Source organism: Trachemys scripta, chromosome 3 (genome assembly GCF_013100865.1).
Source record: "Trachemys scripta elegans isolate TJP31775 chromosome 3, CAS_Tse_1.0, whole genome shotgun sequence".
Lineage (NCBI taxonomy): Eukaryota > Metazoa > Chordata > Testudines > Emydidae > Trachemys > Trachemys scripta.
In genome coordinates, this window is record NC_048300.1 from 55,239,943 (window position 1) to 55,252,974 (window position 13,032).

General features: G+C 47.5%; 1 protein-coding gene across 2 annotated transcripts in view; it reads left to right on the forward strand.

Annotated features, from left to right (window-relative positions):
* LOC117874551 overlaps positions 1-13,032 on the forward strand; it is a 72,566-nt gene that overhangs the window by 28,267 nt on the left and 31,267 nt on the right. The window lies entirely within an intron of this gene.

Consider the following 13,032-nt stretch of genomic DNA (forward strand, 5'->3'; position numbering starts at 1 on the left):
CCAACCTACACAGGTGGAGTTTTAAAACAAAATCATTCTGGGCAGGTGCCTGGGCCTCCCTTCCCAGCATTACATCACAGCGGCATTGTGCCATAGCAGTGAGCTTGGACAAGTGGCAGCCCCATTCCCTGCCATGCCTGGTTGCCACACAGTCTCTGCCCTTTGGAGCGGGCATGATGCGGTCAATAAACTCTTTCTTTGCTACTGCAGAGGATTAAAAAAATTAGCGCAGAAGATCTTTTTCCATTCTTTCTTTTAATTGGGCTGAAATGCCCTGGCATGCGCCGGCACACACGGCTCCAGCGACTAGCCTGTCCCAGCTGCCGCTTGATCATTGTCCTTGGGCAGCGTCCATGCCAGCTGCATGCATTTCAGTGAGGGTTGTACATGTCCCTGAAAGGCTGGGGCTGCGGTTGGCCTCTGGGGATGGGTGCGGCGTTTATTTGGAACTCCCAAACTCTGGGCAAGTCACTGCACTTCAGTGCCTCAGTTTCTTCATATATAAAAGGGGATAATATCTAACTCCCAGAGGGTGATTTGGGGCGTAATTCATTCCTATTTGTCAAGTGCTTTCCAATCCTCAGATGCAAGGGGCTATAGAAGAGGAAAACATTATCCGGTGTTTTTATTCGGAACGTATCCTGGGGGAGAAATGGAGCTCCCCCTGTTGACTTTGTATCCTCTCTGGCGGGCGGACAAACCTTCAGTGTGCGAGCAAACCAAGCTGGGAGGAGGGCCTAATGATCTCATACCAAATGTGAAGGAGCTGAGAAATATCTGCTCCACTGACGACTCGAGGCAATCCTCTCCTCTGGACTTATCCATGAAATCCACCCTTTGCTCTAGCTTCTGTATGGCTGCAGGTCACATTTTCATTCCTTTCTACTGCTGATGAATACTGGCATTTCAGGTGGAATGATCCTGCCATGTGAGGCAGCATTGAAAGCTCACCTGGCCCCCATACTAGTCATATGAAGGAGCAGAAAAACAGTGAGAAAAGTGTGTGTGTGTGCCCCAGTGTGATGGGAATTCGGCACAGATTTAGCTCTGGTTGCTGAGCTGGAAACATGCAGCTGATTTCACTGCATTAAGTAAAAGGGGCCTGCGGGATGGTGGTGATTTACAAATCCCCATGGCGGCTGGGGCTTGCCCTTGTCTGGTAAATGGAGACAGGAAAAGCAGCCTCTGGACAGAGAAGACTCTAGAGCCCTTTTCACCTCCAGGTCACCAGTCTGAATCAAGCCCAGGTTGTTAATGACTGAAAATTATTACCGTCTGCTGCAGAGGCCGTGCAAGCCCATTGGGGGCCCTAAGCAGGAGTATTTTTGTGCCCCCCAACACATACTAAATAGTGAAGAGGGGCCCCTTTGATCGGCTCGGGATCCGGCCTAGACAATTTCTTAGTCTGCTTATCTGCTAGCTCTTTGGAGCCCTTCGTCTGCTACTTGATGGACCCTGCAAAACTTCAGTCACAGTTGGGGCTAACTTGCCACTACCTATGTTGTTCTTTATTTGTGGTTAAGTAGAGGACTTCAGTCTCCAGGGCTGTCCATCACGAAATTCCCTGGCTTGAGTTTTGCAGGTGCTCAGACCAGATGATCCCAGTGGTCCCTTCTGGCCTTAAAAATCTATGACTCTAGCTCCTACCACTCCTGTTGGTTTCAGTGGAAGTTGTGGTCATTCAACAGCTCTGAAAATCAAGTGGTTGAGCGAGTGGCGTAATGATAGGCACTGGAGTTTGAAAATGTGGGCCTTAGCTGCTTTTGTGTCTAAATGCTGCTCCACATCCTGGTTGGAGCCGTATTGTGAGAAACCACGACAGCAGCAGCCTGATCCCCGATGCATCATCCATGTCCTGATTCCTGCTTTTCGTATCCCTCTGGCTGCTGCAATTACGAAATCCTGGATTCCCCCCCAAATCGCATCTTGCAATTCCACCTTATCACAATGGGGGAGTCTCCTACGGCTCTGTGCTCCTCCCCCCAGCCCACATTCCGGGGTGATATGCCAGGCACAACGAGGGGTTCAGAGCATTGTGGAGGGACGGGGGGGGGGCGGGGCTTGACTGCTGTGAGGCAATCCTAGGACAGTAGCAGTTTCGGACTGAAAAGATTTATTAGCTCATCCAATCCGTCAAGCCCACAAAGATCTATAGCCCTGCAGCAGGGAAGGGGTCAGACATTACCACACTCACTGCCGATGAGGAATGGCAGACCATTCCCATTCTCTCTCTCTCGCCCCCTGTCTCCGTTTCTCTGGAGGAGGCCGGGAGATGGTGGCTGTTCTGTTCTCTTGGTACAATGTTTACTGGAGAGAATCTTTGGCTCTGTGCCCTCAGAGCTGACGTCTGGTTTGCTGATTAAGAAATTTATAGAGTCCGTGTAGGCAGATAGCAGGGAAGGGAGGGAGGGGTGCCATCTGAGAACACCCAGGTGCTGGGAAGTAGAGGGAAGCTCAATGGGAGGGTGTGGGCACCCCCACCCTGCCTCTGAGGAAGTGATTATAATTCTGCCAGCTAGCAGATCTCTCTCTCTCTTCATTTTGCCCTGTAAGTGTGCTGTGGATGGTTATCATTATGGAATACCTGGGAGATGTTTTCTGTGCAAACACACACGACAATGGAAGCTCGTGAGCGCTGGCACGGCTGGTTGAATCGGAGCAGGAGAAGAGCTGCTCCTCAGCTAGGGATCAGCCACTGTTCTGCAGGAACAGACGCTCGCTTTGATCAGCAAAGCTGTCTTTGAGGATGGGTCACCACGCATCAGTTGATGTGTGGGCTCCCTTCACACAGCTCTCTGGGTGCATATCAGTAATCTGGATTTGTGAGCACCCCTCAGCTCTTCCAGTTCTTGCCCCCAGTCAGCTCTGCTATTGCCCCTCAGTGCTGACTTGGAGCAGCTGCTGCTAATTTATAGCTGCGCTGCTAATGAACCCCAGTTCCCACCTTCTAGCATCCCCTGTTATTCCAGCCACAACTCTAACAGCGCACTTCAGTCCTGATGTGGAATATATTTGCCATTCCGTGCCTGGGCCCACACATCTCTGCTAGTGTCCCTCAGTGCCTTCCTTCTGGTTTAGGTCCTGGCCTGTCTTGAGCAAGTTAAGAGTTGCCTTTGTCATACACGCAATGGGAGTAGGCTGAAAGAGAATGGATGGGTGAGTCTCCTCATGGGTGCCTCTGTTAGGAGAGGACAGCTGTGCTTCGATCTTGTTCTCCCCAAGGGTCCGGCAACACAGCATCACCTCCTCTGTGCTCTCCGTCCCTGTGAGCTTGTTCAACTGAGAGAACTGCGTGGTGAATATACCTGTTCTGAGCATCATGCTATCTTAACACCACCCTTGCTATTACCAGCTAGCAGCAGCAAACTCACATCTGTTCCTTCTGGGAGCATCTGGAGCCTGTTGCCTTGATGACCTCCTGCTTTGGTTCCTGACTGAAGGCATGATAGGGTGTCTCCTGAGGGAGCATGAGTCAGTCTAAGATCTAGTGGTCACATACCAAGCAAGAGGTTACACTTGGATTAATAGTCCCAGTCTCTCCTTCCCCAGGACAGCAGAGAATGGGAGCCCTGCAACAGTAATGCATTCAGCCCCCATGGAGAAAGGCAGTGACCCAACAGCGACCCCTTCCGGCTACTTAATGGGCAGCATCAGCAAGTCCCAAAGAGAGTCTTGTTCAGTCCTCACCATGCTTGTGGCTGCATTGCAGGGCTTTGAGAAGGGAAGGAAATCGGATGTGCACAGGCTGGGGGAGAATGAGTTGAAGGGAACGGAGACCCAGAGGAGCCCGCTGAGGAGCGAGAGAAGAAGCCATCTTGGGTGTATCGGGATCTTCAAAGAGACAGTAATGCACCTGGCATCGGGGACACTAAACTGTGAGCCTGAAGTTGAAGTTACTGGCTTTTAATTGGGGTTGGCAGGAAACCTTTCCAGCCCTGCTGTCTTCCTTTAGCTCTGAGCCCTAGCAGCTGGTAAGAAGACATTGGCCTAAGACTGGTGCTCTGGCTGCAGACCAGAGGGAAAGGAGGTCAGATGGGCACATTGGCATGGATACTTCAGAGCTGATACAGCACAGGGCAGTGTCCGGAGTGTTTCCAGTAGCTATGTCTGGGCTGGAGCTGAGATGTATATGTGCCTCTAGGGACCAAATCCGTGAGATGGGGTGGTCTAGCCCAAGTTACTGGTGAGAGGTGGCCTGGCCTGGCTGGTGAATGGAATGCGACTTTGCCCCCGAGCAAAAAGACAGGCCACTCACCAAGAGGCTATTGGGGAATCTGCATGCGGGAGGAGGATGTTGGGGTCTGAACCTTAGTGTCTTTGTCACTCAGTCATACTGTTACATATGGCAGTGCTTGGCAAAGCCTGACTCCTTCTCTCCGCTGGGTGCTTGTCTGCCAGCGTCTGGAATTGTCCGTGTTTGACTGGCAGGCCGTGTGCAGACCAGACAGGTTCTCGGGGGTGGGCTTGTCAATCTAGGGCTGTCCTAACTCAAAAGTGACTTGGTTTATATTGGTGACTTGAGGAGGAACGAGCAACTTTCACTGCGTGGATGCGAGGGCGGATCCTTGGGAGCTGCGGTCCACTGGTATTTCCCCCCGCTTCGCTTTCAGATAGCTGGGTGCTTCCTTTCTGCAGAGGGTTTCCCAAAGGCGTTCTTTCGACACAGCCCAGGAGGACAATGCCAGCTTTCTCCCTGGCTCTGGACTCGCCCCAGCTGGCTCTGAAGGCTCTGGTGGATTAAAAAGTTTTGCTGGAACCTGTTTGCACTTTCCTGCAGGACAAGTTAGTAGATGCTGCTTGGGAATGTACAGATGGGGTCTGACCTATGCACTATAGCTCTTGGATAGAGAGAGGGGAGGGTTGGGTTGTCCCTCCGACATTCTCCTTGGCATATCAGGGCTAGGGAGACAGCTTGGATTCTGAATGGACTGTTTGTCTGCCGGGCCCAACCCACCCTGGTGTGGGTGCTTCATTGTGAGGCAAATACCGCACATTTTCTGCACACTCCTCATTGCACTGTCAGAGGGGGAGCGGGCAGGCAGCTCCTCCATATGCTATTGCTGCCCGTGTTGTATTTGTTCTGTGGGTGAATCGATCTCAGTTTCCAGGCCTGGGAAGCCGCACCTTTTGCTAGCATTGAAAGGCCCGAGCCCCAAATGGAATCCCCAGGGGACAGCATTGGTGGCTGAGGATCAGGAGGTGTTTGGGCAATGCCAGGCGCGTGGCTGTTGGAACATGCTTCGCTATTCTCCACGTAGTTCGGCTAATCCAAGATTAGTGTCAGCGATATGTTGCGCTTTGGCTTGTATCCGAGGGTCTCAAAGCACTTTCCGCTCATTAATTAAACCTCACAACACCTCTGTGCGTTTCTGTGCTTCAATTTCCCCATCTATATAATGGAGCTACAGAGAGATCACGGGCCGGATTTTCAAGAGACTTGCTCCTATTTAGGCACCTAACTCGGTGGCCAGACTTTCTGACAGAGGAACAGTGGAAGCTGGCTGCTGAGCGCTCTTGGCTGTAAGTGACTTGCCCAAAGTTATACAGAGTTGGTGGCAGATGTGGGAGCAGAACCCCAAAAGACATATCTTTGCGCTAGTCATTAGACCCGTTCCCTCCAATAGCATCCTCCTGCACTTAACTGACAGCACCAAGCATTGCTGCAATGAGATGTGTCTGGATCACGTCATCTCCCCATGGAGAGATCCTCGGTGCAAGAAGAGCAGCAGGGAAAGGACCGCGGCTTGGATTTGGAAGCGGTAGAAACAGGATGGTCTCACGACGATTTGGGATTAACAAGTAATGCCAGGCTTTTGCACTCCCCTTGTGCCATGACAGAATTAGAGAGACTTATTACAGAGCTTGCCTGTGCCAAGTTTGAGAGTCTCTGTCGTTCCAGTTTGATGGGCAGGACTGGCTGTGCAATCGGGCCTGTAACTAGAGTTAATACTCTAGGAAATAATCTTTTGGAAAAGCTTTGGCTTGGGAGTCTGTGCAGCCCAGCTGTTACTAGCACAGCTGTCCTAGCATGGGCTGAGTTCATAACTTAGATTTTTCCTTCTTAACTCTGAGTAGCCCATCTCTTGTTGGTTCAAAGGAGACTCTTAAAGTTACAAAAGTGCACCTTTGTGGACCCATCTTGCCTTTCTTGGACCCATTGAAATCCGTGGGTGTTTTGCATGCAGGACTGGGACCTTTGTGTTTGAACCCCTAGGCTGAGATTTTTAAACCCCTTAGTGTTGGTCTAACTCTGCTCCCCCTGGAGTTAATGGGAGCAGAGTTAGGCTAATGCTGAGAGCCTTTGAAAATCTCACCTGGGCTCTATTCCCATACACATAGCTCTTTGTTGAGCTGCAGTTAATGTGGAGAAAGGTCAGTGGTTTAAAGGAAAACCCCTGAAAAGCAAACTGTAGTTTTAAAGTCACACATCAAAAAAATTATAGAATTTCTGCTGGCTAAAGGGAAGTGAAAAGAATAAAAATTGGAGAGTAGAGTTGGGAGATCTTTGCCCCCCGCCCCCTGTACCTTTCATGCCTATTTCTTATACAAAGTGGTCTCATATAGGAATGAACTTGCAAAGCTTGGAGTTCTCCTAAGGGTTGTAGGAATCCTGTAGTCTGTGTTGTAATATCTATGGCCATGCCTATACCAGGAAAAAAGGTGTGTTTTTTACAATAAGATAGTTAACACTGTAAAATCCTAGTGTAGCCAGGTCAACCTGTAGTTTTACCTCTGTGTAGCTGGTTAAGGTGAACCCTAGTTGCCCAGGTACATCAAGGTAAAACTACAGCTTGCCCTGCCTACATTAGGATTTTATAACACATTAGCTATCTTGTAAAAACACACCCTTTTCTTAGTGCGGACATGACCTTTGGCTATTCCTGCAGAGGTTGCAAGCTCTGTAGGGTAGAAATCCCCTTGAACGTTTGCCAGATGCTCTTGCAGGCTTTGGCTTAACGGTGCATGGGGCGAATGTGGTGTTCAGGAAGCATCTGGCAGGTTGGTAGATAATTTCTGAAGCTCAAATAACTGGGCCTGCACTGTGGAAATGCAGAAATGTCCACAAAGTGAGAGCACCTCTGATTTTGCTTCCCCCCCCCCCCGCCCGTTTCATTCAAATACCTGGTCCAATTTTCCTGGATAAATTCTGAGCTGCTGTAAATTCACACCTATGACATTGCAGGTAGGGTGGTTTGGTGAAGCTGTTGGAGATCAGGGAGTATAATGAGGTTTATAACAGAAGGCTTGTTTCAGCCTTTACCGCTGAGGAGTCTAGTGTCACTCTGTACAGGAGAAAGAGACGAGACGCATGCACACCGATGCAGAGAGAAAGAACACACTCTGCCCAGCTAGGTGATAAGACTGTGCGTTCAGCATATCTTAATGCAAACCTCCAAAGCAAAGCTGGAGTGCTTTGTTAGGTACTCACTGCCTGACATGTCGCTGTGATATCATGATGGGTGCAGTTTGGTTGTAGTTTATTTATAACACAAAGTGTTTTTAAAACATTCTTTCAGTTTAATCAGGGTTCTCATCATTCCCTGGATCACACATTTAGCCCTCTTGTCTCTTTTTGAAATGTTTTTTGGAGGAGTCAGTCTAATTGTCAAGGATGGAATTGGTGCCATCATGGAAAATGCTTTCAGGGCTTTTGGAAAATACATCGTGCACTGATGAAGATAGCGATCGTACAGGATCCTCTTAAGTATGCCTATGTCTTTTCTCCAATTTTGATCATTGCCATAGTGTTCTTTCTGGAATATCTAACTGAGTCATCCTGAATGGGGTGTTTGAAAGGCATTTTATGTTGCCATAATCCTTCCCCTCTGCTCGCTACATTTTGCAAGCTCTCCAACTACAGGCAGATGCTCTGAATATTCTACAGGGAGATCTCAGAAAGGGGTGAAACCATAAACCACAAGAGGTTGAAAAACACCAGGTTATTTTTCTCCCAGTGCGGCTGCTGGGTGTGTGGTGGGGCTGTTGGGTGAGATAGAAAGCAGCAGGAGTTAGCAATTTTGAAACTTGCCTACATTGCTCGTTCTGCAGTACAGAACTCTCCACTAAATTCAGCCACTGGTTTCTTTTGCCCTCCAAACTTCTGGATCCAAATAATTTGTATTAAAATACATAGGCATGCGTGGCGGGCCAGAACACAACTTGTGAAGTTCAAATTTGCATCTGTACTCTGAATATTGCTATTATGGACTGAATCAAAATCTTGGCTCCAAAGGCATCACTAAGGCAGCAGCTTGTTTCAGGCAAAGTGCTAGGAATGAACTTGATTGAAATAAGGCACTGCCATACACTAAGATCACTAATGCAGAGGATGCAGTTAGGTAAAGAGAGACAGAAGTAGGTTCAAGAGAGTTCCAATGAAGGCCAAATGGATCTCTCGTGCCATAAGAAGTTTAAAATGGTGTGACATGTGGCGGCTGACGTGTGCCAACAGCCATGTGTAAGGATAATTGCTGAAGCTCAGTCTTGTCTGGGTTGAAGTGTGTATGTGGGTACGGGGAAGAGTGCTGCCTATTGAATTGCCCACTCCGCTTCCTCCAGTATCTAGCTCCTATTGGCCTGTTTCTCCACCACCGTGCACCACCTGCAGTGATTTAGAATGGAGCAAAGTGGATGTAAAATGCTACCCGATCCAAATAGTGCTTGGAGACTACAGTGATGAGGGCCATATACATACATGCATTGAAAGACAGACAAAGGGCTAGGCAGTGGAATAGCAAGTCTTATGTCTTCCGTAGGGATTACTCAACCAGGTGCATGGTCTAGCCCTTTTAGCACGTGAGATCAAACTCCATCACAGCCCTACGTGCTATTGCCGCAGATGGTGCCCTAACCCCCTTGCCAGCTAGTGAAACGATCGTGATGTGAAGCAGGTGCAGACAGGGTTCCGTTGCATTCAGGCCTCATGCAAGTCTCAGGCAGCCGAGCAACTGCTGGGGAGAATGTTCTGCAAACACAGCGGTTAATTACGTGTCGTATAAATGGATTAGCTCACTGGAGAGTGAGATCCTTTTATCCTATTAGCCAGCCAGCAACTCCAGTGTGTTCCCCTGTGTCGTTATTATGTACATGGTGTTCACCATTCACTTGCCCCATATTCCCTTCTGGAGAGCAAATGGGTTAGTCCAGCATTTCCCTCTATTATTTATTATTTTATTTATTATTCTAGTCATCGTCCTCTATTATTCTCATCCCCTGGTAGCTCATAATGCTATGAGAAGTAGTCCCTTCAGTCTGTTAATCATCCTGGCCTGTAATTTCTAATATAGTACTTTATTTATGCAAAACTGTGCTCATTTGCATGCACAAATGAAGTTAATCCTTCATAAACAAGCCCAGTCATGTGAAGGTGAAAGGCTTGCTAAGACATTGACGGGGTGTCGTTATGTGGTTGCATGTATGTTGGGAGGGAGGGATGGCGCTTAGAACCATGTGCTCAGGAGATCAAGTAAACCCCAGGGTCTCAGCAGCGGCCCGTGTGTCTGTTTTATGCAGCCTTGTTTTGGCTTCACAGAGCCCTTGATGCAGTCAAAACAATGAGCTTTGGTCTCTTCAAAGCTGCTCCGCCATGCAGGCATTTAAATCTTAGGTGAAGATCAGATCTTGTGGGATTTTTTGTTGATTTCTCCCCCCACCCTAAATGGCTGCCTGCTGGGTTAATAAAGCAGCCTGTGGCAACATAAACTCAGTGGGCTAGATCCTGAGCTGAAGAGAGGCAAGGAAGATGGTTCTAAGTCACCTGAGGCTGCTGAAAGACCCCGGTGTAACTCAGAGCAATGCGAAGGCTACACTTTACTCTGGCGGGAGAGGTCCCATTATAGGGATCTTTGTGCTGATCAAGGATCCACTGAACCAAATGCCAGTCCCATACTTGACAATCTCTTCATATGCCCCTCATATGTGGGGGAGGGGAATGGAAACAGGTGCCACAGAGCTTGCAATGCTGGTTTTATGCCACCTAGAGATTCCCCTGTGCTAGCTGCCCCTTTAGGACAGCCTTCTGGCTGCTTTGAGCTGCCTCAGGGCCCAGGGATCTGTCCCATTAAACACAAATACACAGTATTGCCCACCACATGCATTCAAAAATTGTAAGTCAGGGTCCAAAAAAATCATGAGATCTCACAAACAGTTAACCGTTGGGTTGCTTTTATGTGTTTTCTAAGCCTTTAGGCTGCCCTTGTTTCTTGTTTTCAAGATTTTCTCTGCAGTCATAGTGGCTAGAAACTTACTTTTAAAAAAAGTGAAAGCTGAGATTCTCATGCAATCTGTTGATTCCAGCAGCTGGGGCTTTAAGAAACAAAACACCTGTTATTATAAGGCTCTGAATAAAATTGTGAGAGTTGACAGCAGTGTATACTTGAAACACCACTATAAATGCTGGATTTAACAACATTCAGATTACAGGTTCCTTATTGCAGGTGATGAATGAGTCAGAAAGGACCAGATCAGACCAGGCTCTCAGATCAGAGTGGAAAGGTTTCAGGGCTGGCAGTTAGGGGGGAAAAAAGCCCTTTTCTAACTTGGTCTGGTATCACTGCAAGACAATAAACATTGTGCTTACAGAGCCGCTTTTCAGAGTACACTTGCCCTTTAAGGAGCACTTGCTCTCAGATAATTTTAAAGCTTAACATTTAGATCCTATTTTCTTTAAAAAGTTTTATAAATCAGATATAATAACAGAAATATCTTCAGAGTATGTAATGGATTTGTGACTTACGCATTGGGCACCATTATTACTGTGTAGTTTGCATATGTATGGTATGGAGAAGAGAACTCTGAACCCACGGTTCCAAAACACCAGCCTCGGCCTCCTATAAGCGAATGGAGAATCTCAAGTCTTATACTTATATGGCCCCCCAATGCCACGCAGAGCCGTAAAAGGTTCTGTCACCACCTGGCCTGTAATTTCGGGGTGCTGTGGTGCCATATGGCTATGGTGCAGATCCCTGACACCAGTAGCCAGCCCACAAGCATAATGTCTCAGCCTGGTGTTCACCAGACTAGTTACTCGTTGCAGGATGATACAAACAGCCCATCCCATACTGGGTCTCCCCAAATCTGTCCTCCCCGTGTTCTTAAGTACCAGACATGTTGACCATTCCCTTCTGGTTTGTAACCCCCAAAGGCATGAAACCTGCCTTCCAGGTATCAGTTCATTTTGGCACACATACTCCACACAGTTTGCACAATAGAGACTTGTTTGGAATAAAAGTAAAGCAAAAGTTTATTTAATGGAAAACCAACAGATTCAACGATCAAATAGCGAGGGAGAGCAAACATATACAAGTTACACAGAAAATAAACATAAAGATGCAACCTCAGGCTTTACACTTCAGTATTAGACAAAATCCCTTTTCTAATACCTAACACCTTTGAACAGTTTCCCAGAGTACCCACTAGCTATAAGAGGGATCCAGCATTCATGGATCCACCTAGATGCTGTTCTCAGTTGCTGGATGACCAGCCTGCATTCCAAGCCTCTTTTTAAAAGGCTTTTTCCTTTCTCCCCCCTCTCTCAGACCATGTTGCCTCATGGTTATTCACAGTGGGGAATTCCCTCTTGGCATGATTGCTAGGATGTCTCAATGTCTTCCCATTTTTTGTCCTGGATTGGACATTGGATGGTTATTTGAAGCCAGTTCAGTGTAGACATCTGACTTGGGAAGTGCCTCTCCTCGTTTAACTCACCACCCTGCAGGGAGGTGGAGTTGGAGTTTGTGAGCACAGTTTTCTATATAGACAAATTCATAACCATGGTCTGTTTACATGTCTTGTAGTGACCATCAAGTTCAGAATATTATGAGCTTTCATAAAAGACCTTACTTGATCTATTTTATATTATAATACAATATGGAATCAGATGGCTTAACAGCTTATTTGGGGGCTTTAAACCTTCTGTTTTCCTCTGGGGGTTCCTTCAATTTTGATTTTTCATGAGTGCCTCACAATTTTTAATGTATTTCTCCTTCCAGCACTCCTGTGATGGAGGAAAGTGCTAAGCCAAGTTTCAGATGGAGTATTGCAGCACAGAGAGAGTAAGTGACTTGCCCAAGGTCACACAGGAAGTCTGTAGTGGAGCAGGGAATTGCACATGGGTTTTTGGAGTCCTAGGTTAGCCCCCTAAGTCCCAGTACTAGTCTGATTTATAATCACTAGGTCCTCCAGCCGCTAGAGGGCTATGTACGTAGAAAGGCATCAGCAGGACTGACTTTCCATTCAGCAGAGGGCAGTGTTGCATATATACATGAAGAAGTGCATTGCAAAGGCTCCTCAAGTTCTGGAGGGGAAAGTTTTGATTTGGAGTAATTGAAGGGATTTTATTTTGGCGCCAAAAGATTACATTTTGGCACTGTTAACAAACCTTGGGCACTGTTGAGGCTAAGGGAATCACCTTTCCCATCATAATATACAGGGCCACAGACTTCCTTGATCAGCAGGCATTTACTGTGGAAAAGAGCAGCAAACTACCAACAAAACGAGTTCGTTTCCACCTTTTGTTGATTTCCCGAGACCACTCCCTTTTTAGAAACATCTATGCAGTATAGGGACATCTAGTGCCTGAACAGCATAACTGCAAGGACATATCATTACATGCCTGAGCCTCTTGTGCTCCACATAATGCAGTCACCCAACCTGTGTTGCCTATAGGCATCCTGTTAGCTGGTTGCTTTTCTGGCAAGGGCTTAGTCTCAAGTATAGATGATAGTGTCACCCCTCAGTGGCCCCAGCCTGTATTGCTTCCAAGTCCCAGTTGCTATTTGCAGGTTGGCACTCATATCTGATTAACTTTAGAAATCCCAGTACAGCTGCTAGGCATTTGTGTTGATTGGTGTGTGTGTCTATGCTTCCTTCTCCTGGAGAGAAGCCGCTCAGTTGTATGTAATTATGTTGCCCATGAAGCCTAAATAAGCCCCTCCTTTAGCTTAAGTTGTAAGTGACCTTTATTTTGGGAGCAGAAGTTTCTGAACTCTGTCCCTCCTGATGTCTAGCTAAAAGATAACAGTTGACAAGGAA